Raw genomic sequence first — 24,746 nt, forward strand, 5'->3', positions numbered from 1 at the left:
TATGTATGCAAGTGTGTACATATTGTCATATGTATACAAGTGTACGTGTGTGCATGTCCAGACTTGTGTGTGTGCAAGTATATGCATGTAGTTTGTACAGGAAACTGTATGGTACATGCAAAAGAGTGTGTGACATGTGCAGGTATGTATTGGCACATATTCGTGGCACTAATATGTGATTTGTGGAGTTATGCATATGTGGTATACATACCACATGAATACATGTGTGTTGAGTTTGGTGATGTGTGTGGTATGTGTGGGGGGGGGCATGCCAGTGTGGAATGTATGCCATGTACATCCATGAATGTAACATGCTGGGTGTGAATAGAAGGATACAAATGTGATGAATGCACAAGTATGTGTGTGGAGTCTGGTGTTGTCCAAGATGGGCCTGAACTCCTGAGCTTCAGGAATTCTCTTGCCTCAGCCTCTCAAGTAGCTGAAGTCTCTGTGGTTCAGCATTCCAAGCTCTATTCAGTGCTGAGGAACAACCCAGAACTTAGATGCCTGCAGATACTTTTTGGTCAGGTGTTTTACATCAGGCCGAAGGATGGAAAGGTCCTTCGTGTCTCTATGGGGCCTGAATCCAGAATGCAGTAGAAACCTTCACAGACACACTCAGAAACTTTCTCCATGTTGAGAAAGTTCTTCCTGTTGAGTCCAAATAACATGTCAAAGAGCCCAGGACTCCTTCTCTGGCAGACTATGAGTGCAGGCTATGAGTGCAAGAGCCATCATATTGTTAAGCCAAATCTTCTCAAGTACATGTTACCAGTTAGGTAGATGCTACTCACATAAACTTCCGGGCTTGGAGAAGAATGTGAAAACGGTGGCTTGGGGAAGTCTGTTTTTATTGTCATAAGCACAGGAATGGTTCCAGGTATTTGACAGACAGGGGAAGGGATTAGGGTTTTAATTTCAAAGGTGATAGAAGGGTCAAGAACAAAGCAGAAAGGCAGGTTAACCAAAGAAGCTTCCTTTTCAGGAAGCTACTGTCAGGGTGGGCAGGAGTGAGGGAAAACCAAACACTTGGTCTCACCTTGCATCTGAAGCTGGGTATTGGGGACCTGTGGCCATCTCTACTGGCCACACTCTCCTCCCCACACCTGGAGGTCCCACAACAAGCCAGGGCAATAGCTCCCAGATGTTTCTGTCTCTTTCAGTCTCTCGCAACCAGGCATATCAGGCTGCTATTGGCCAGAGCCTGAGAAGTGCAGTTGTGGGCTTACACCTGGGTCCAGAAGTAGTAGCTGAGCCTGGAGAGCTGACCCTCTGCTGGTCTTTGATGCTACTCCCTCTACAAACACTTAGCCCCATCTGGGGTTTTTTTTTTTCTATTCCCTTGTTTGGTCAAAGCCATTCCATGAGTCTGCTGGGGAAGGAGCAAGGCTTCTCTTTGGGGATAACTTGTCAGTTCTCTGTGATTTCTTCCTGCCTTGGGAACTTTGATGTCCAGCTGTCCTGTCAGACACCAGAGCTGGCTTGGGCTGAATTACATTCTGCTAGGAGAAGCTCCCGGGATCCACTGGTGTCTCCTTTATGCTTTCTGTAGATCAGAAAAAGCTGACTTGAGTTTCTTCTTTGCAAGAAGCAGGTCTGAGCAGAATTTCAAGCACTGTCTCAGCAGGTTGCACTTGTAGAAGTTGATAAGCCAAGAAGATAAACAGGAAGAGGGACGCAAGAAGGCAGCTGTTGTCATTAGACCTGAGATACATTGTCTTCTCTGAGTGGAGCTGGGGGACTCTGTTGACAATAATCTTTGGTTCCCAGGAATTGGTGGTAGCATGAACTCAGGAGGTAAGATGATGGCCCAAAGGAGGTAGGTATATCAGCTATGATATACCTGGGGCTGAAGGAGAAGACCCATGAGTACATGCTGATGACACTTTAAGGTTACAGTATTGACTTCCATCTTTGTGGCCTATGAATTTGAAACCAAGGGAACACTTTCATCTCTAGGACATAGCTGGCTAGCAGCTGTGAAACTGTATTGCTGCCGATCGTCTCCTCTGACATACACTGGTACTCTCCATTGTCTTCCTCTGACAGGTTGAAGATGAGCAAGTTTTTCCCACCCACAAGACCATATTTAAGTCTCTTGGCTTTCAGTGTTTGATTCTGGAACTTCCAAACCACCTGAGCCAGGTTGGACTTTAGGTAGCACTTAAGAATCACCATACCACCATGCCTAAAATAATGATGACGCTGTAAACTTCTTTTACTTTTACCTGAAACATAAAGATAAATGTTCACAGCAGTAATACTCTTCAGCTGCTTTCAGAAATAGGTCAATTCTTATGGATGACTCAAAGAGTCTCACCCACTGCAGCAAGATGGATATTCAGAACACAGGGGATAAAATATATGACCAAAAAGCAAGACAAGCCCCAACTAGCAGCCTTCGGGAACAAAAACAACTATACAGCTCTTAGTAACAGAAATCTCATTTCTTAAAATTATATTAAGTGAAGTGAGACCTGAAGAAACATAGGTTGCACGCTTTCTCTTTTTGTTGTAACTAGAATGTGCCTATAGATCTACAAGTAAACACACTGGATGATAGAAAAAGAATCTAGTCATTCACACAGTGAGATCAAAGAAGGGTATCACAAAGCCTCCATAGCTGTGTGATATGATCATATAAAAGGATCTTTATCAAAATGAACTCCAAGATATGGAAACAAGAGAAGAATTTTTTTTTGTTATTTTTCTTTTTGTGTTTTTTTTTCTCCTTTGTCACTGTTTTTGTTTTTTGTACCTTTTGCCTTGCATGTAAGTTTATCTGTTCAGGGGAGGGTAAAGGGGAGCCCAGAAATGGTGGGACAAGAGTGAACAAATGCATCAGTGATACTCATTAGACACTGTTGAAAATGAATTATATGGGGGGGAAGGGGGAGGAGGATGGGAAGGGATGGGAAGGGGAAACAAAGGAGGAGGCTACAATGCTTGATAAGAAATGTACTCATAGGAGGAGGCTACAATGCTTGATAAAGAAATGTACTCATTATCTTGCCCATGTAATTGTAACCCCTCTGTACAGTATTTTCACAATAAAAAAAATTAAAAAAGAAAATGAATTATACATCTTGTGGGGGAGGGGGGTCGGGAGGGAAAAAGTGTTTAAAAAGAATGTGCTCATTTCCTGAATTATGTAACTATAACCCCTCTATACATCACCTTTACAATGACAATTTTTAAAAACTAGAAAGAGAAAGAAAGAAATCCCATTTTTTATCCCATATCCCTGGAGAAAACACATCAGCTAGGGAGGCTGAGTACTGGCCAGCTGGGTACCCAGCAATGGCATCTTGAGTTAGCTGCCTTGCTGGCAGCCCCAAGGAAGGCTGGCTGTTGGTGCTAGTCCTACTCTTGCTTTCTTTTTCTCTTAGCATGCACAAAGATGGCTCTCTAATCTGAGAGGGAGGAGGGCTGGAGCTGAAGCATCCATCCTGACCCAGTTCCACATTTGCCTCTAGCCACAACACATTCTCAATGGCCAACTGCAGACAGTGGGATTTTGAAGGGTGAACATCATCAGAACTAATTACAGTCTTAGATGTTTGGAATCAGAAGTACTTTAGATTTCAAATTTGTTTAGATTTTGTAATATTTGCAAATTTGAAATATATATCTTGGGAAAGGGTAGATATACACACATATGTATATATATACATACACATATATATGTATACATACATACATATATAACTTGGGAAGGGAACTAGAGTTTAACCATCCAATTCATTTGTGGTTCAGATGTATCTTAGACACACAGCCTGAAGGTAAATTTATACAATATTTTAAATTTCCTGGATGAAACAGCTTTGCAATATGTCATTTTCACATGGCACTCAAAATGTTTCAGATTTGAAGGCTTTGGATTAGAGCTAGTCAATCTGTACTCAAGTACTACTTACTTTCTTCCTGTTCTTTTTTTTTTTTTTTTTTTTTTTTGGTTGTATGGCTTGAACTCTGGGCCTGGGCGCTGTCCCTCAGCTCTTTGCTCAAGGCCAGCACTCTACCAGTTGAGCCACAGCACCACTTCCAGCTTTTTCTGCTTATGTTGTACTGAGGAATTGAACCCAGGGCCTCATGTGTACAAGGCAAGCACTCAACCACTGAGCCACCTTCCCAGCCCCCTTTCCTCCTATTCTTAACAACTCACAGTTTTGCTTAAGGAGCTCCAGGTAAGCAGGACATGAAAGAGCACAAGGTGGAGACAGAAAATGAATCCACTGAAGACATTTTTTTTTTAATGTATGGGCCTTTAAGCACTTTTTTGTGAAAGAAAAAGGTAGAAAAGGGTAGGAAAAGGGAAAAGTCACAGCTCTGGGACATGACACATGAGTTCTGCTCAGAATAGAGAAAGGAAAACAAAGCACACAAAAACACAACAGAAGAGAAGCTTCCTGAGATGGCTGAACAGCCTTACTGTTCCTCAAGGGATCATGCAGCATGGAATCACTCACCAAGGCATGAGGACACCTCACCGCTCATCTCCTGAATCCAAACCCTGCAACACAAAGGGATCCCCATCACTCACTGTGCACTTATAGGGGTGCATGCTCAAAGGTCCCTGCCTGTACCTGTTGGGCTTCTCGCCCTTGTACAATGCCACACAGGCATCCTCAGATGGGCTCCAGGCACAGTAGGGGTCCCGCGCCAGCACGCAGTCCTCACAGCTGCTGTGCTTCTCGCAGAAGGCCAGAGGGACCTGGACCACTCCTGAGTTGGAGCTGGCATAGACAAACTTCCTACCCTGTGTGTGGGAGACAGAGACAGAACAGATATAAGGTGGATGTCATGGATGGTGGGCACGAAGCCTCTCCAGCAGCTATGGGAATGAGGAGAGCATGTCTTCGAGTGCGCACAAATGTAGAAAGGAAGCCTCCCAGGATGACAACAACGGGAGACAAGGTCTGATCCAGCATCAGACACCCTGTCAAAGGCATTCCTGAGTAGATATAACCCTAACTTTCCCTGGATCCATTTGAGGAATCTCATTACTATGCCAGAGTAGAAACACGTCTTGGGGGAAAAGACCCCAAGTGTATGGACACTCCTGCAGACCAGAACCTGTGGCACTGGGCAGGCTGGAAGGAACGTCGCCCAATCTCTGCACAATGAGATGCAGGTAGGTGGCTGTAGAGGTAGATGGCCTGTAGGGAAGAAGGGTCCATCCCAAGGGGCTTCTACCCTTCAGGACATTCAGCCTGCCTCTCCATGATGGGTAGTTCAATTAAGCAAATGGCTCAAATGAAACATGTTTAAATGAAATCAACATGTGACAACTGAGCCACACCTTACAGAGGCTAAGGGAGGAAAGAACAACTTTCCAAACCACAGTGGGCCATACCTGCTTCAGGCCAGGCCTCCTAGTAGATGCTAACATTAGCTGAAAAAACAGGTACAGTCACCCCTTGGTAGCAGCAGGAGTTGATTTTTAGGAACCCCCTTTCCATACTAAATTTGTAAGTGTTAGATGCCTTCAGAGATTGGGGTAACACCTATGCACACCCTCCCCTCGACATGAAATCCTCCCTAGATGATTTATAACACTCAATGCTATCTAAGCACATAAATCACTCTCACACCATTCTGTTTTAGTGGATGATGACAAGGAAAGATTCTACATCTGTTCAATCCAGACTCAATAATTTTCTGATTTTTTTTCTTCCTATGATTTGTAGAATTGCAAATGGGGAACCACAGATATGGAACCCCGGATGTAGAAAGCCCACAGTATTTATTAGTTACAATCAAGTTCCATCCCCCTGAATCAAGGGAAGTGGGTTTAACATACTCACATACATTATCTGACGTTCATCTCCTGGGAGGTGAGGCCTGATCTCCCTGACACCCTATGTGGGCCAGACATATTGATACATGGGGCAGGGAAAGGACATCTGGAGACATGGACAGAGACCATGGCTGGAGACATATACCTAAGAGGCCCTACTTCTATTGTGTTCTCCCCAATCTATGACCTCAGGACTGTGAAGGAAAACGCCAGGCATATCACAAAGGGGCCATGCAGGTCTCAGGAGGCAGGGATAGACAGAGGGGCAGGGCAGACACAATGCCCTATTGAGTCATGGGGTTCAGAGCCAGACAACATGGATGGATTGCGGTATGTTTGGCAAATGTGGATGTTGTGTAATGTGATGTATGTGGTTAAGTGTGTAGTATGATTCTTGCAGTGTGTGTGTATGTAGTACACACAAATGATATATGTGTGTGGGTGTACCAAATATGTGGTGTGTGGAGTTGTATGTGATGTTGGATATGATGTTCATGGAGAATGTGTGCTATATGTAGTGTAGTGTGTGGTGGGTTTTGTTATGCATGCTGTTTGATGTACGTGTGTGTGTACAGTAAGTGATTTGTATGTGGTTAGTGTAAAGTGTGTGGTGTGCCAATTGGTGTCTGTGTGTGTTTAAATCTGATATGTGTGGTATGTGGTGGGGTACTGGCTATATGAGTATGATGTAATGTAGTAAATGCATGGCATGTTTGTGTTGTATGTAGTGAGTATATGGTGTGATATGATGTGTGTTTGATCTCATGTTTGTAGTGTGTGGTGTGTGCATGGTATGTGTGGTGTGTTCAGACAAGAACTATGCAAGTCTCTTGCCCTGTGCCGTCTTTTGGTAGGGGCAGGTGTAGGCCCAGCTCACAGGTTCTCACTGTGGATGTAGTGTTTCATAAGATTTGTGTAACATTCACAGTGACCCAGTGAGGAGGTTCCTTTCCCTCCATTGTATGGTGAAGAATATGAGGCACAGAGCAGCATGTGGCTGGCTGCCTAGGGAAATAGGGCCAACACACAGATCTCAGAAAATGGACTTACCTGCATTCTGCTCCTCATTGCTCCGTTTCAGCTGTAAAATGAGGTAATAACACTTTCTACAGCCAGGTGGACATGTGACATATGATGGTAAGCTACAATCAACAGGGGAAACCCAGCACTTCCAACCTAAATGTTCCTGTCCAACTTTCCAGGTAAAGGTTGTGTTATGCTTGTGGTTGGTAGTGGTGGTGATCATGGGGCTTAAACTCAGGGCCTGGGCACTGTTCCTGAGCATTTTTTTTGCTCAAGGCTAGTGCTCTACCACTTTGAGCCACAGCTCCACTGCCAGTTTTTAGGTGGTTAATTGGAGGTAAGAGTCTCATGGACTTCTCCTGCTTATGAATCATGATCCTCAAATCTCAGCCCCCTGAGTAGCTAGGATTGTAGGCATGAGCTACCAGTGGCTAGCCCTGCAGTTTTTATAAGCTGAACAGAAAAAAATTATTTCATGAGCTATAAAAAGTTTATGGCATACTAAACTCAGAGTCTACCAGGATGCTTGCTCCTCTATGTCTTCTCCAAGCTAAATGGAGCTACAGGCTAAGTTAAGGGCCTGCAGGCCAGGCTTCCAGCCTCTAACCCTCCAGAATCCAGTCAATTTCTTAACAGAAAACATTTGCAGTCCCTGGTTCAAGAGGAAGCGCACAGTGTCAACAGAATGAGGTGTCGAATATCCTATTGTTTCTCTTAGGAGTTCATACATTGACAAGTCTTCATATGACATGATATCTAACCAACATAGTCTGATCTCACTGGTTCAGAGAACAAGAACATTCATTTTCATGATACAAGGTCTATCTCACCTTGATACTGGCCTCTTGCACTAAGGACTCAGTGAAATTTTGTCTCCCTAGCTCTGCCTTCCTCCATTCCAAACTTCAGATCTCATATTCACAGAATAGCTTTGTGTGTGAGTCCCAAGACTAGCACATCAGGGCCAGGAAGAGAAGGGTGGCCAAGACTAGCTTGGCCAGTTTCTATCACATCACAGACTTATAAAGCCATTCAGCAAGGCAGCCACCAGACCTACTGCCTGGGCCCCTTACCTTCTTCGAAGACAGCAGTAGGGTTTGAACTGGTTCCGAGTTCTGGAAAATCCGTGTCTCCTCAATGATATGCATGCTATTCTTTAGGCTGACAGCTTTGTGCAGGGTGCCCCAGTCTGCAAGGTCAAAGTCACAGTGTCAGTGAGACAGCCCCAGAGGGACACACCTAGGTCACCAAACCAGGGTCACTTCCAAAATACTCCCAAGGAAGTACTGAGATTAAGAGGATAGTGTTGCATAAGGAACAAAAGGAAAAGCCTTTGACAAATAACCTATTAGAAACTCAAGTTGCAGATTCTTCTTTTTTTCTTATAAAGCTTAAGCCTTGGTTCATGGTTGATCCCAACAACTCTCATCAACAAAGGTGGTTCCTGGGCTCCACTGGCTCTCCAGGGACTTATCTCAACAGGGCTCAAGGAAGGCACCAGAACATACAAGTCAGCTGGGAAGCTCTCAGGGTTGGCTTGATGCCCTGTCAGCTGCTGTGGCAGGTGCCACGCCCACATACACTTGGTTGAAACTTCTGGAATGAAAGGTTCTGGACAGGAGTGGAGCCTGGCATAGACTCAAGCCCCAGGCATCCCCCAGGAGTTGGTGGAGAACCGGATTCCCTAGAGAAGACAATCTGGTCAGACTTAACCCGTTGTTCTCTGAGAAAGAGAAGTTCCAGTGTGACTGCTGCTCACCACAGTGACCCAGGGCCCAGTGGCAGGATGCCTGCCCTGTGCCCTGACAAGTCTCACCTGGGAGAGCATCTGTCCTGCCTCCAGGCCAGTTCAGGCCTGCCATTGTACACAACAACCCTTGTTTCCTCCTCTAACAAGCAGCTCAATATCCAACCACCATGGGAACCCAGTCTGAGAGGCACAGGCACAATGGAGGGGAAGCTGCCGAAGCAAGCATTTGGAAAGGAGCAGAGATCACAGCAGGCAAAGCAGCCATGAAGATGTGTCTGCAAGGAGTCCTTAGCTGGGTTCAGCAAAGAGAGGCCGGCGCAGGTAGGCGGAGCACTTCCATAAAGCTGTCTGTGGTAGATAGATGGCTTCTGATTTGACATCGACAACAGAATAAGGGGCTGCAAATTCAATGAATAGTCTCTGGCCAGAGAAACAAGGTCAAACGCTTAAGTTTCTGCACTTCCAGTGGTTCCTGGTATTTCCAGCTGAGTGAACATCTTTCTGTGACCAGTGGGTATCACGCCACCTTCTGCGGAGTCTGCGTGAGAGATCGCGTTGGACAAAGAGCTTCAAGGAAGAAAGCCTGCAGGAAGGGGGTGTTGGTTCAAGGCTTCCCATACACTTGGTTGCACCTTTATAGCCTCTACCTTTATTCTTACTATATTCTTCTTGGCTGTACATTCGTTGCTTTTATTCTCATTTTGGCTATTTTTCTATTGATCCGTGAACAGAGCATGTTGTATTTTTCCAGTCCAATAGAGACGGCTTCTCTAACTAATAAAGACTAGGACCAAAGATTAAATGTGGGCAATGCCCCAATCAATCTGTCATCTGATGTGACACTGCCTCCAGAAACTCCTACAACTTCACAAGCGGTTTTGCAGTTCACGCATAGTAAATATAGAGACTTAAAATTTCCAGATATGTCCAACAGACAAAATCAATGAATTAAACTAAGTTAGAAAGAGTTATCCCAGTAGTTCAGAGAGTTCTAAAAAAGAAGGGACCTCTGATTATAAAAGAAAAAGAAAGATTCTCCCAACAGTTATGATTAAGTTTAGTCCAACTTACGTTACAGGGAATAGATGGTGTTTTCACACAAAATATAAAGTTAGCAACATATTTCCTGAACCAACCAAGAACCATTTCCTTATACAGGAGCTTATAAAGATGAAATTAGTTGGATAAAAATAAAATTAAAAAGAGTATAATGTAAGTACAGCCCTGTCTTAGGTTTGTTAATTATGAAACATAAAAAGGCTGAATAGATGACGCATTCTATTAAACAATATGCTAGACTTGTTTCGCACCACTTAGTTTAAACAGTTGGTGGGATAGTCATCAATTTTCATGTAATTCATCAATGTTTTGCTTTTAAAAAAAATTGATTACGTGCTTAAATAAAGAATCTATGTCACAATCACACACTGTATAAAAATGTTAATTCTCCTCAATAAAGATATACTCAGATGCAACTCTTTTGAGTCTGTGTCTGTTTGTCACTTCGCCGACTCCTTTGCCCACCTATCCTGAGATCCCTGTCCCGTCGGTCCCAGTGCTCCGGCCGAGCTGGTCCGTCGCAGGCAGGAGTACCGGTCCTAGAGTATAAAGTGAACAGAAGGGGTGCTCCCCACAGGTCAGGACCCATCTCAGTCTGGCTCCTCCCAATGCCAGGAAAAAGGCCTCCCCGCAGCACTTAGGAAATGCCAGGGTGCTCAGCGCTCACAGTCGCTACATGCAAGGGTATCACTCCATTTCCACAACAAGGACTTCGTTGCAGAAGCCTATTCCAGATATAGGCCAAGACTTCCATGTTCAAACAAGCTCTCTAGGTGGCTGATGGTCACAGAAACCTGGGAACTCAGGTGCCATAATTCTTTCATGCTTCCACCACATGGCTTACCTAAAGAGAGATGTCTGATCTACCCACAAAGGATTTTAAGTATACTTCCAATCACTTACCCAAGGATACAGACTCACTGTGACTGTGAAGCCCTCAGAACCCACCTGTGCTGATGAACATGACGTCATAGATGGTTCCATCCAGGGCCTGGGTCCTGTCCACCACGATCTGGGTGTAGTTCACATCTTTTTTGACTAATCTGGGCCTGTTGTCTACTGGAGTTACTGAGTCATCCATCAAAGGGTGGTCTTTAACAAACAACAGTGTTCTGTCTGGTAAATTCAAAGAGCTGGCATGGTTGGCTGTGTGTACCTTGCTGTTGACACACTGTGAGGGCAAAATTTCTCCTGGTTAACATGCACACCCATCACTGAGCAAGCACAGCCTCTGGATTCTCATCAGCTGTGGCACTGAGGGCCCCACACTGAATGTCTTCAAAGAAGGGTGACGAGAATACCTAAAGGGGCCTCTTCCCAGGAGCCAGAGGACACAATTTTAAATCACATCCACAAAATGTGACTGATCTTGACACATAATCAGGGGAAGAACTAGCTATCAATGAACTAATTTCCAAGCTTTGGAAATTAAAGACACTTGTCATAATAGCTTTCCATAAAGGATTCTGACAAACATTGATGAAAAACAAAACTTTTTTTTCTTCTAGAGGCCATTTGAATATTTATAACATCATTCTCCAGCCATATAATATTATCAATAATAGGCTAAAGGCAGCCAATGGGAGCTGACTGGAAGCATTTATGGCTATCTCATCATTCACCAAATAATTTCTCGGATTGTACATGACCCACAGACTGGACATTCCCAACCATGATGATTGAGAAAGAGGGAGAAAAAAAAATGGTGCCAGTTTCCTCAAATTTGGGACCTTTCCAAAGTTCATGAGTACAATAAAAGAACTGATGGTGTCTGGTCAGGGCCAGGCATCCAGAGCTGGCCCGGGGTGAGGGTGGGGGAGGCCCATTTACTACATGACAAATGAGTGGGCAGCCAGATCAGCCTAAAACTCTTTATTCTTTTTGTCTAAAATTGACCATTTTTAGGAGGGAAAAAATTTGCCTCCTATTGACTAGTGGACAGAATAGTTCCTGACAGTAGAAATCACCGGTAGAGAAATTACATCTTTTTCTGCAGGAAACTGAACTGTATTATGCAAATTCAGTTCCACAAAATAGACAGTAGCACATTCCTTTGGGAAGAGCGTTCTGAGACCTGTTAAACTATACACAGCAAAGGGTCAGGCTTCCCTCTTCAGTTCTCAGGCCCAGTGGATGCCTGGCATAGTATAGACTGATGGTGGCCAGGAGACTCACTTTCTAGGAGGCCCTAGCATTTGTGAGATGTTATCATCAGGGCCATGACCCTTAAACAGGAAGAACAACCTTTCCCTAGAGCCCCTGCCCTGCTCACCGCTCCAGGCCGCGGAGTGGGCACCAGACCATAGTAGGGTACCCACTTGATGGGAGACTGGCCCACTGTGATGCTCTTCATGAACTTGCCATGAGAGAAGACTGCCTCCACCATGGACAGCGTGTAGACACAGACTGCCGACAGCCCTATGTTATTCCTGCAAAGGAGAGGCAGTGTGAGTGCGTGACGTGAAGCGGGGCACTGGGGAGGGCATATATCCCATTTGTCCAGGGCAGCACTTACAGCTGTGGGGTGAAGAGCGCGTAAAACACGGGTTCCTTAAGGTCTGGGGCCCTCAGTACAAAGACATCTTGTAATATGTTGAAGGTCAGACCCATATCTGTCTGGGAGCAGATCAGCTTGGCCTTCAGGAAAGAGGTCCACTTCTTCTGCAAGACCTTCCAACCACCTTGGTCCCCCTAAGACCCAAGAGACAGGTCATGGTAAGAGAGCCTAGATGGCTCATAAGCAGGTATTGCATACGGGGTGCAATAACCACCTCACTAGCTCACAGCATGACCTGGACAAGCCTTGCTGAGTGAAAGGAAAGTAGATAGTGCTAGCTAGCTCAGATCACACTTTCTGGATCAGATTAAAACAAAGCAGACAAAACTCCTCGCTCTTAAAACTCATCTAATAACAACTGAAACAACTACTCTGCGGCACTCTGAATGAGCTCTGACACAACAAGACGGGCTCTTGGAGTGTGAGAATCTCCAAACAACCTCTAAGTGAATCATAAGGGCCTGGTGGGTGGCAGGCAGTCTCTACACATGAAACCTATCTTGGGTGAATGTGTGAATTTCCTCTTTGACAGATCCAAGCCTCCACTTCCATTCTACCTGCTGACGTATAGTAGAATGAAAGGCCTACTAAGTTGTTCTTAAACACTGTGCAGTGGCCAAAGGAGTGAACTCTCAAGACTTCATGGCTGGGAGAGAATACAACTGATCCACCTTCTCTATGGTTACCTTCCCACGGTTTCAGATACAGAGTCTGAGAGTCTGTTCTATTTATCTAATTTTTTATTTAAGTTATTTTTAAATTTTTTTATTTAATTTTTAATTATTTTATCTAACGCATAGACTAAACTTTATCATAGGTATATATGTGTAGGAAAATAGCACATATGAATCCAGTATTGTCTGTGGTTTTAAGCATCCACTGGGAATTCTTAGAATGAATGTTCCATGGGTCATGGAAACCAGTGAACTGAAAATGTGCATGCCAAAGAATATGAAATGAAAGAGTCTTTGTTTATTTTGGACACACTGAAAACCCACTCCATTCTCATCTCTACTATGTAATCACAGAAAGACAAATGATGAAGTGTGTAAGAAGCCCTTATTTTTCCTTCTGATGTTTTAGCAGAGGAAATTTCTAGCTTGTCAGTGGCCATTTGTCTCATGGGCTTCTGAGTCTGTGTGCACGAGATGAAATTCCAGCCTCAGTCCAGCAGTGAGAAAAGGTACAGGACCAGAAAAGGATTCTGAGGGGACACAGAAGCCTTACCAAGCCTCATAGCATGAATTTGATGGAGTGGGTCTTAGCCACTATGCAAAGCCTTTCCCTAGAGCTAGGTGTCAAGATCAGCCAAAGTAAGTCCACCCAGCTATCGAACTGCAGCAGCAGTAGAGAATGAGGGCACTGACACCTTCAGGCTGCTGCTAGAATGCTTCATTTACCTGCTGGCAACCCTGGACTTGCATTTAGCACCTACCATGCAAGGCACCAGCCTGGCCTGAACACTGGTAGTACATATCTCTGCAAGAGGAGGAGTGAGACAACCATGGGTGAAGAGCAACCTGGGCACTGAGTGAGCCCTGGCTAGAGAAGATCTAGGCAAACAACTCAGGTACACACAGCATCCACTTTCTGCTTTGTGTGATGGGCTGTTAAGGGAAGTGCGGCAGTTTTGTGTATTAGTGGCATGAGATCTTTGTTACTATGAGGAGAGATTCTAATAAGGGTCACCACACGGAAAGACCACTTGGCATCTGGAAATCGAATGACTTCCATGTGGGATAAATGTCTGACCACTGCAGCTAATTGTCTTTTATGGGTCCTAATGTTATATCTAAGATGCCAGCTAAGCTACCCTTGAGATTTGCTAACTCTACCCATGGCCGGCCATTCTCTGGTGCTGAGCATCTGCTTTTAAGAACATCCTTGCCTCAAATCTCCACACATATACATCAAGCTTAGAACCTGACAAACATTTAAGTGCAGTTCTCACTTCTTAGCCTTCAGTTTTTGACTCGTTCATTCTTGAGTTGACTGAGCTCCCTGAGCACAATCCACAAAACCTAACTTTTTCTACAATTCTGGGAAGTCTAAGGGCAGTGCTTGAAAACCACAGGCTCATGGGGTGCAGGCTGGGTACCATTATCACCTTAGTCCCCATGAACGCTATTGGCAAGGGGGGGGGGTGTTCTGATAACAAATACACAGCACCTGCCAGGCCTCCCAACAGTGAATGCTATTGCAGGAGGGGATTAGGTAGCAGGAAAAGGTGCATTTCCAGGCCTGATCCTACAGGACAGGAAGACTAGGCTAGCGGGGCAGTACTTACCTTGCACACTCTCGCGATACGGGGGATCTTTAACTTGGAAACAAAGTCATACTCCACAGACACTTCCGTAAAGAAGAAGTAGATCTTGTCATCATCACCCTCGGAACTGTTGGAGCTTTGTCGGATTACATCAGCAGAGACAAAGCTAGGGTCTGCAGAGACATGACACTGAATTGTCCTTACATTTAGGGTGTGTCACTGCCTGCTCCCAATGGTGTCACAGGCAGTCAGTGCAACCTTGGGGCTAGGGACTTCCCTACAAGGACGTCTGGAGTGTGTGCACTATGTTGGAATCAAACTCCAGAGTTAGGAATGATGACTGTGTCATGCCTGGTCATGCCAGACTCAGAAAGATGGCCCTGATGCTGGTCCTGAAAAAACAACCTCTCCACTAGAATTCAGAGCCTCTTCTGCTCTAAACAAGGGACTCAAACCAATTAACTGTAAAAGAAGCAGTTGCTCTAAGACTCTGGCCCACTCTCAAGAGAAGCTAGCTGCCTCTGCATGTCAGGCCTCAGTCACCACCCCCAGAGATGGAATAGAGGCTGTAAAGAGGCCAAAAATCTCTCTGGCCACTACCTTCAGGAAAAAGCCAATGAGAAGCCTCTTACTACCTGCTCCCAAAGCTGGGCATAAGCCAGCTATCATCTGGAGGTAGCAGGCCCTGGAGGTGCGGCATAAAACCTGGATTTCTGATGTCATGCCCAAATAACTCCACATCCCAATGTGACAAATCTGAGTTTGCCACTTACCATCAAGTGTCAATTACCGAAATCTCTCTACTCTGTTCTCAGAGAAGGAGGTTAATGCAACCTTAAAGTAGTGCCCTGTTAACATAGAACAAACCAAACAGGATGCCCTGGTTTCTGGAAGGGTCCCTGAAAAGTTCCAGTTAGCTGCTAACAGTTCAGGACACTGGGAGCTCAAGGAACACTAGAAGAGAAGTGAACCAATGCCCACCCAGTATGCATCTTACTATCTTACCATTACAGAACATCTTACCATACAGCCATTGGATGTTTTGTTCTGTCCGCAAAGCACTGTGGGAAGGATTTCGAGAGATGATGTGCTCGGTCCCTAAAAAATTGTATGCTGTCCCAGAATAAAGCTCTCCATCTTCAGTACCCCAGGAACAGGGAGGAGAGGGGAAAAAAAGAATCAGAACAACTCCTTCTCTGTGGCATCAAGATCAATTTCTTTGTAACTGAATTAAGTCCCTCTGTAGAAGACGAAGTTTTCCATCTGCTGGGATGCCCTTCTAGTTCCTACAGCTATGCTTTTTCTTTGGAATAATTGTAGCTGCCACATTCATTTGCACCATGGACTTAAAAGTATTGACTGAATGCAAGCAACAACTTCTCAAATCCCATAAAAGAATAACAAATGCTCCCTGCTACACCAGGTTACACCTGACAAAATCATTCCAAGTTGAAAACTCTGTTACTCGAAATGCAGGTTATTTCCCTTTGATGCAAACAATATAGCTTACCTCACCTAATATAAATGTGCTCAGAACACTTACATCGCGTGTAGGAAGGCCCAATCGCCTCACTCAAGGCCTGGTTTGAAATCAGGTGCTGAGAATATGGGTAATACTCTGAACACTGAGAATTATGGTTCAAAACCAGCCTAGGAAGGAAAGTCCATGAGACTCTTATTTCCAATTAACCATCAAAAAGCCATAAGTAGAGCTCTGGCTCAAGTGATAGAGAACTAGTCTTGAGTAATAAAGCTCAAGGACAGTGCCTAGGCCCCAAATTCAAGCCCCAATACTAGCCCACACACACAAAGAAATGAGACCAAGGAAGAAAGACAAAAAAAAGGAACAGGAGCTAGTGTTCTATGTAAGGATGTAACACTAGGTCATAACCTTCAGAAAGGAGAAAGCCTGAGGAGAACAACTCACCAACCATGATGGATGTGTGGCTATGTGCAGGATCATAGGGACACTTGCCTTTGCCATCTTCATTTTTTCCCAGAAACTCAAAGGACGTTAAGTTCTACAATGGAATAAAAGCAAAGGCATCTTAAGACTTCTGAGTTTTCAAGTCCACCACAGCCAGGCTGCTGGAGTCTAGGCACCTGGAGGCATGTGTCAGCAGTTCATTTTCTAGAGTGTTTCTCTAGTCCCAAGAACCACCTGAACCCCACCTTGGGCCACACTTTGGTTGTGGACAATAAGGAACAGAGGAGCCATGTGGGCTGCTTTTCACAGCCTGGTAAAGTTACCTTATTTTTTGGTTGGTTGTGGGGCTTGAACTCTGGGCCTGGGTGCTGTCATTGAGTTCTTTAGCTCAAGGCGAATGCTCTACCACTTGAGCCACAGCACCACTTCTGGTTTTCAGGTGGTTAATTGGAGATAAGAGTCTCAAGGACTTTTCCTGCCAGGGCTAGCATTAACCGTGATCCTCAGATCCCAGCCTCCTGAGTAGGATTACAGGTGAGAGCCACCGGCACCCAGCCAGCCTGGTAAAGTTTTACAGATAAGAATCACTACCCCATTGCTCACATGGCTGGCCTGAGGATACCCTCATGTTTTGGGGTACAAATCATCTTAGGCCTCCTTAAAGTCCTCCATTTTTCTTTAATCACTGCTCAGGCTATTGTGAACACAAGTAACCCACAAGGAAAGTCCCCGGTCTTACCAGGTAGTCACAAGTGGGCTTGAAGGCATTGGTCCCACACACATAGAGGGAGCTGGCATTGAGTGGTTGAAGCACCTGAATGTAGTTGAGACATTCTGTCTGTTGGGAGATAAGGTCAACTGACAATGAAAGCACTAGCAATGTCCAAACTGTGAGGCCTGTTCTGAGCTTCTCTCCCTTCCTCTCCATACAGTGACCTACTTGTTCCATGGAGTGGATTGTAACACTTCAGGCACCTGCATATACCTAAACTATAAGCTGAAGAGTATAATTTTATCTCTTCTATGTCCATAGGATATACAATTACTGGGTCAATTTCAGTATCACTAATTGACACTCAACAAAGACCAGGGGACCAAAGCAAGCACTGAGTTGACCTCAAAATTGTACATTGCTACATTGCTATAGACATTGCTATATTATATATGTAGCTATAGTATATACATTATGTTATATATTATATTATAAATAATATGGCAATATATAAAAATGTATGTGTGTAAATATTTATATATCACTATATGAATGATATATATACCACTAAACACAAATCCTATATATACATATATAACATATATATGTGTATATATATAACTAAACACACATCATTCATTTGGTTGGCCAAATTGCCAAAGACTACATGGCATAGAAGGCTTCTGCCTTCCAGGACCCACTCTCCACATGTGTACACAAAACTAGAAATAGCTTTCTCACCACCCAGCCCCACCCCAGGCAAAAGGCTAGCCAAGAGGTAGTGTTTCCAGCTGTAATTCATAAAGGCCACAAGAGGAAAACAAAGGCGCCATTTAGGAGCCTCCATGATATTTGGGGGAGTACTATAGTCTGAAATTATTTTAAATCAGGCCCTTCCCTTTGCTATAACTGGCAGGGTGCAATTCATAATCACCCCTACTCCACATTGCAGGGGAAGGCTCCAGGACATTGTCTGGTGTCCACACAGAGTGGGCAGTGCCAAGAGCTGATTCGTTTGACTCTAAAGACCGTATGGTCCCTGCAATTCCATCCGTGCCTGCTGTCCACATGCTTCCTCAGTGAACACTGGATGTAGAGACAAATGCTTGGGCACTTTCCCAAGAAAGTTTAGCAGGAAAATACATTTTAAAACCAGAGTTTCAAAACTAGAGTTTTCCCCAACCCTGCTGTCATGAGCAATGGTCAGATCCGAACTAGGCACTCACAGTCTTAGAACCTGGACATGTGTCTAGCACCAGCAGAGACACAGTGGCACAGTGGGAAGAGGGTGACTCGGGGCTCTTAAGAGAAAGGAGAGTCTCATAGAGCTCCCTGGATAGAGAGCATGCTGAAGGGCCTATGGGATGGAACTCTGCCCAGAATTTCCAAATCCGGGAAATGTCTCCAGATCTCAAGCTGTAGACAGGACCCATCAGTCCAGAATCTTATACCACATGTTGGTGGGCATCAAAAATAGTTTCCTGTAGTCAAAACCTCAAGCATTTGAATAAACCCAATTCATACAAAGGAGAACATTTCCACTTCTATTTCTTGAGTGCCTCCTATGTCTGGCACCCGCTGTGAATGCCCACCCCCAGTTACAAGCAGAAGGAATGAACTTCAGGCTCTGTGGCCCAACAAAGCTCACCAGGACCACTCAACCACACACCATGACCAGCTGCACACAGCTGTACTCGCGATATTAGGCAACAAAGGAGAACATGCAGGGTTTTTGTAACTGGTGAAAGCACTTACCTCTCTTGACTTCCCCTTTTTGGTGCATTGCACTTTTTTGTCCTCAGAGACATTCCAGTACACCTGTTGGAAAAGAACAAATGGTAAGTAAAAGGTAGGATCAGATATATAGCTTTAAAAACACGTGATGGAGTTCAGAGCCCAGCAGTCTCTAAATTGGGGTACAATCTCAGCTTGAGAAGGAGGGCCATCTGGGGCCTTCTTGAACTTTCTGTGATTATGACGTGAAATAAGGAAGACTCTTATAGCTCTCTTGCCCACTACAGAAGAACAGCAACAACTAAAGTATTCAAAGTGGAAAAAAATTACTCTTGTCAAAAATATAAAACACTGGAATAGGGTTTATTTTTAAATCATTTTTAAAGTGGCTGGTTTGGGAGAAGATGCATGGCTCAAATAGTAGAATGCCAGGCTTAAGAAAAAAGCCAAGCAAGAGTATTCAAGCCAACCTTGAGCTCAAGTTCCAATACTGGCATACACACACACACACACACACACACACACACACACACACACACACACACACACACACACACACACACACATACAATATAGTTGACTGATTTAATGCAGCTCTATTGACTGACATGGACTAAGGTATAGTATCAGTCTAGGTTCCCATCAGAATGGATACAAATATGTGGTATACCTACATATTTATTATATCTATATTATTCAACCATAAAGAACAATGAACTCCTGTCATTTTGAGGAAAATACACTGAGCTATATTATGATAAGTGAAATAGCCAGACATAGAAGGACCAGATTACATGTTCTCTAACATATGTGGAGTCTAAAAATAGGCAACCTAAAAATACAATACTGATTTCTGCAGTATATTAATTAGGGTAGGTGGAAATGGCTGGGTTTGATGTGCACGCTGTATAAATGCATTGGAATTTTTTATTTTTTGGTCCAGTCGTGGGGCCTGAGGGGCACTGTCCCTCAGCTCTTCTGCTCAAGGCTTTTTTCTTTTTGCTTATGTGGTGCTGAGGAATCAAACCCAGGGCCTCATGCATGCAAGGCAAGCACTCTACCGCTGAGCCACCTTCCCAGCCTCTGCATTGGAAATTTTAAATGAAACAATAACCCCTTTATATAATACCCTAGTAATAACAATAAAATTATATTTTAAGAAAGATTAAAAATTGTTTTCTAAACAAGAAAAAATAATATGTACAATTAATACAGGCTAACAATGAAAGTAATTTTGAAATCCACTTTTTAAAAGGCAGCCTTGAGGTTGACTTGGTAGGAAGAATTCCTTACAAATGTGTTGGCAGACAGTGACAGTGTTAACTACAGTGTCAGCTCAGCACCATTTGCTGAAGGATCCATGTTGATACATCTCCCTTCCATGGACACCACAAGACAGAAAGCAGCATAAGATAGAGGGAAAACAAAAGGCCCTAAGCTCCTGCTATGGCCTTCCCTAAAAAACCATCACTGTCTCCTAAACTTTAGGACATTTCAGACTACTCTGAGATGTATACAGGTGTGGGGCTCAGCAGTCAGAAAGCACACAGAGCTGCATCTGGAAAGGGAAGCCCAGATGAGGAGCTATTCAAAACTAATGCTGTGAATTTCCACCGTGACCTTGTGCCAGCCACACTCATACATGGTGGCAATACAGCCACTGGGACACACAAGAATGGAATAAGATTCTAACTGGGCTGGGCGCCGGTGGCTCACGCCGGTAGATCTCAGGAGGCTGAGATCTTAGGATTGCAGTTCAAAGCCAGCCCGGGCAGGAAAGTCTGTAAGACTCTTATCTCCAAATTAACCATCAGAAAATGGGAAGTGGTACTGTGGCTCAAAGTGGTAGAGTGCTAGCCTTGAGTTGAAGAGCTCAGGGACAGTGCCCAGACCCAAAGTTCAAGCCCTACAACTGACCAAAAAAAAAAAAAAAAGATCCTAACTGACAACTTCACTCCAAATCTACAAAGCACCTCCCTATCTGAAACCACATAAATGGGCCTGAGCCTAGGTCACATCTACATTGTTTACACTAAGAACTTCTGCCAGGCACTACCAATGTGATCAGGGCACACAGTTCAGAAGGTGGGAGGCACCGAGAGGAGGAACTGAATCTTCTTGTCCCTGCTCATGGCAAGCTCGGTACCCAACCCAGCCCCAGAGGAGGATGTAAGAAGAGGTCCAGGTTAGACACTGTCACCGTGCAAGGGGCAATGTCTAGGCTAAGATGTAAGACAGGATATAAAAAACAAACTTGAGGGACTGGGAAGGTGGCTCAGTGGTAGAGCGCTTGCCTTGCATGCCTGAGGCCCTGGGTTTGATTCCTCAGCACCACATAAGCAAAAAGAAAAAAGCCGGAAGTGGCGCTATGGCTCAAGTGGTAGAGTGCTAGCCTTGAGCTGAAGAGCTGAGGGACAGCGCCCAGGCCCAGAGTTCAGGCCCCACAACCGGACCCAAAAAAACAAACAAACAAACAAACAAACTTGAAGCTGCAATGATAAGACCAGACTTATGTCCCCTGGATTCAAATTAATTGTATGAATAAACAAAAATATCCACGAGAAGTTGATGATGGATTTGATGGGTGCTTTTTTTGGTTTATTCAGACAAAAAAAGGATCCTCTTCCTTAAGAATTGAAGAGATAAAGGCAGGACTGGGATTTGCCTCCAGGCCACTAGAGCCAGAGAAGGTTCCAGGCAGGAGGGAAGCCTGACCTATGGAAGTAACATGGGTGTCATCTTGGCAGTACCTATAACTCTTGTTCATAGACACAGCACAATGACTATCTATCCATCAATAAAAGCTAAAAGGGCAGGGAATAGGATACAGGGGGTGATATAATAATGAAATCCCCCTATAGAACTAATATAAGCCAATGAAAGGCAAAAAGGGTGAAAATGGAGGGGAGGGGAAGGAGCAGGCTGACTAAACTTCTGGACACCAAGATAGGGCTGAATAAACGCAAAGTTGGAAGGGCATTCTGGGAGCAAGAGGCTCCCTACCACTGCAGGTCTGCATGGTTCTTGGGGAGTGGGGCTCAGAACACACCTCATGCTGCTTCTGAGAGATGTTGAGTGCATTCACCGCAAAAATGGCCTCCCGGGCGCCCACATACAGCGTGTCCTTGTGCTCACTCAGAAGCAAGGCCGAGTAGTTGAAGACGCCTGGCTCGTGAAACCACATCAAATCTACCTCTGTGGGAAGCAAAGGGAACCATCAGAGCCAGGAAAGGAGGTCAGAGGCAAGGAATTGTTGAGCTTACTCAGATCTAATAGCCCCATTCAGTTACAGCAAGCATGATTATGTGCAGGCCTGTGAGGACAGAGCCTGTAGGCTTTATCTGCTCATGAGGCCTCCAGAGCACACTGCAATGCTGCCACCAAGTGTATAAGAGAGGTAGAGCCAGGATCTGCATCAGGTGTTTGACCCAAAGTTGTACAGCTGACTCCCTTTCTTGTCTCTAAGTCCTGCCAAGTTCCAAGAGCCCTACTGAGTGGTCTCCCATAGGATCCCTGGCCAGACACCTTCACCTGTGCATCCACCCCATCTATATGTCTCTAATCATCCACAGATTAGGTCTAAACATAATGTAACAATTCAGGATTATTTTTGAAACAGGCTCTCAACTCTCAAATGAACACCAACTTTCATTCCTATGATGTAAAATACCTGTCTAAGGAACATTCTGCCTAAGAGCTAAGACTACAGCTATGAGCTATCACTTTCAGGTAAGCATTGTTTTTTAAAGAATCTGTCTTATTTTCCTTGCTTTCCTGTCATCAGTCTGAGAGCTTGTATCTTGGCTTCTACATAAGGCCAGGCATCTACTTGATTGAACAGTCAAGGGGTTCAGGAAGTGTCTTGAGCTCTTGAAAGTATGTCACTTCCCTCACATTCTGATCTCTCTGCCTTCAATGCCACTTAAGGCCTGTGTCACACTCATTCTGGAATACAGACCCTGAATGTCTGCTCTTCAAATACATGACTAATTTCCATGGAGCTGATGTCTTGATGTAGCTCAATGGTTCATTATATAGTTGTTCTCAAACTATGAGGCCTTAAGAGCATAAATAACACTTGAATGATTTCCCTGAGTATCTATTACAGTGCCCAGCACAGATGTCCAAGAATCTATCAAAATGCAAACCAACACCAAACAGGAAGAGCCAGGTGCTAATTAGAGCCAGGTGCTCTAATTTTCCAAAGCAGAGGGAAGTGCACAGAGGATACAAGTCCCATCCAATGGCCTGGCTATGCCTGAGATGCTCGGAACTTTTCATGGAAGCAGCTCCATTGCTCAGGACCCAATATTTATGCTCACAATCCCCTACATCAGAGACCTAAGGGCCAAGACACAGGTCCTGGGAAAGGAACTAATCATAGCTGAGACCAGCAAGCAAGAAACACTCATTCCCAAGCTGTCATCATCTCATGCTTCTACCCAAGTGTGTGGAGCAAGCACTTGCTTGTGCCAGGCAGGGCCTTGGCCATTACGGAGTACTAGGAAGGAAGTGTCCTTAAGTGATCTCCAATTCAGATATCAATGCGGGTCTCATGGACCACTTCTCAGTCATCAAAGCATCACACTAAACAGTTGCATGCACTCTCAATGGTCACACAAAGACATCAACAGGTCAAGTGCTGGGTGCCCAGTATCCACCCTAGTGTCCCAGCTGGTCCATTCCTCTCCCATACTACAATCACCTGTGCAAATTTAGCTCTCACCTCCCAGCTCCCAGGTGATGCGGGGTCTGGGTGCAAATGATACTACTGTCCCACATGCCACCATCAGGGCTATGAGAAGCCCCCTGATGGGGCCATGCATCCTCATAGGGTTGGAACCTTGTGTGACTGCCCTTCAGCAAAGTAGGCTCATGGGCAGCAGGAGGCTACTGTGTGTGTCAGTTCAGAGGCACAGGGCCAGCAGATCTGCTCAGAGCTGGAAGCAGTTGGGTCCACAAGAACCCAAATATCCTCGTCCAGGTGAGAAGTTGCCACTCTATCCTCCTGGGAATCAGAGGCCAGTGGTGCTTTCTTATGGCCTATAGAGGAAGAAGGAAAAGCCAGGTCATGCTTTGGGAGCTGAGGCTACATGCTGTTCCTGCTCCTCAGTGGGCCCTCAGCTCTCTTCCACCACCTCTCTCAATCCATCCTCCTCAATCCATCTGCTGACAACTAGTAGGCATCAGATAGAAGCTCCTGGGAATAGCCACACGCAGACAGAGGGCATTTCCAGAGCCACAGGAACTCATTGCCACATTTTCGCCCCTCCCCGACTCCCTGCCAGCCAACCCACATCATGGGCCACACTCACAGGAGTACCTGGTACAGACTGCAGGGATGCTAGGCAGACAGGAATAGCTGGCAAAGGACCAGATTCCTTCCTATGGTGGCTATGTGCTGCTGGTAGACAGATGCATCCAAAGAGCACAGAGTTTGGGTTTGTTTCCTTCAGAGATCCTGGCTCCCCATTCCTGTAAGGCCAAACAAAACAAATGGCCAGTGAGACCAAAGGACCAGAGAGTTTAAGTGCATATGCATGCACATAAAGGTACACAATCCATACAAACATGCATATGTGTGTGCAATACATACAAATGTTAGTTATGCATCCACATGGTGTTCACACACATGCAAAGCCATACCATGTAGGAGTGGCTGACCTCATGTGGGGAACACAGCTAGCATGGGTGGTATCTGCTCATCTTTAACTTGTCTCAGAAACAGAGGTGCTCAACTCTGATTACTGAACACCACCTAGCCCCTGATATTCATTTCAAGAAAAGATCAGTGCGATTGAGAAATGCAGTAGGCTAAGGAAATGAGGCATGGAGGATCCTGGGGAATTCTCCTGAACCAAAGGCTGTTCTCATACTGAGCATCCATACTGTTGACCAAGTGGCTCAGAGGCAGTAAG

At 44.9% G+C, this 24,746-nt stretch overlaps 1 pseudogene; it reads right to left on the minus strand.

Annotated features, from left to right (window-relative positions):
• Positions 1–533: 533 nt before the first annotated feature.
• LOC122113724 lies at positions 534–23,660 on the minus strand (annotated as a pseudogene).
• Between the last annotated feature and the right edge of the window lie 1,086 nt (positions 23,661–24,746).

Source organism: Dipodomys spectabilis, unplaced genomic scaffold, assembly GCF_019054845.1.
Source record: "Dipodomys spectabilis isolate Male_0828 unplaced genomic scaffold, ASM1905484v1 ptg000098l, whole genome shotgun sequence".
Lineage (NCBI taxonomy): Eukaryota > Metazoa > Chordata > Mammalia > Rodentia > Heteromyidae > Dipodomys > Dipodomys spectabilis.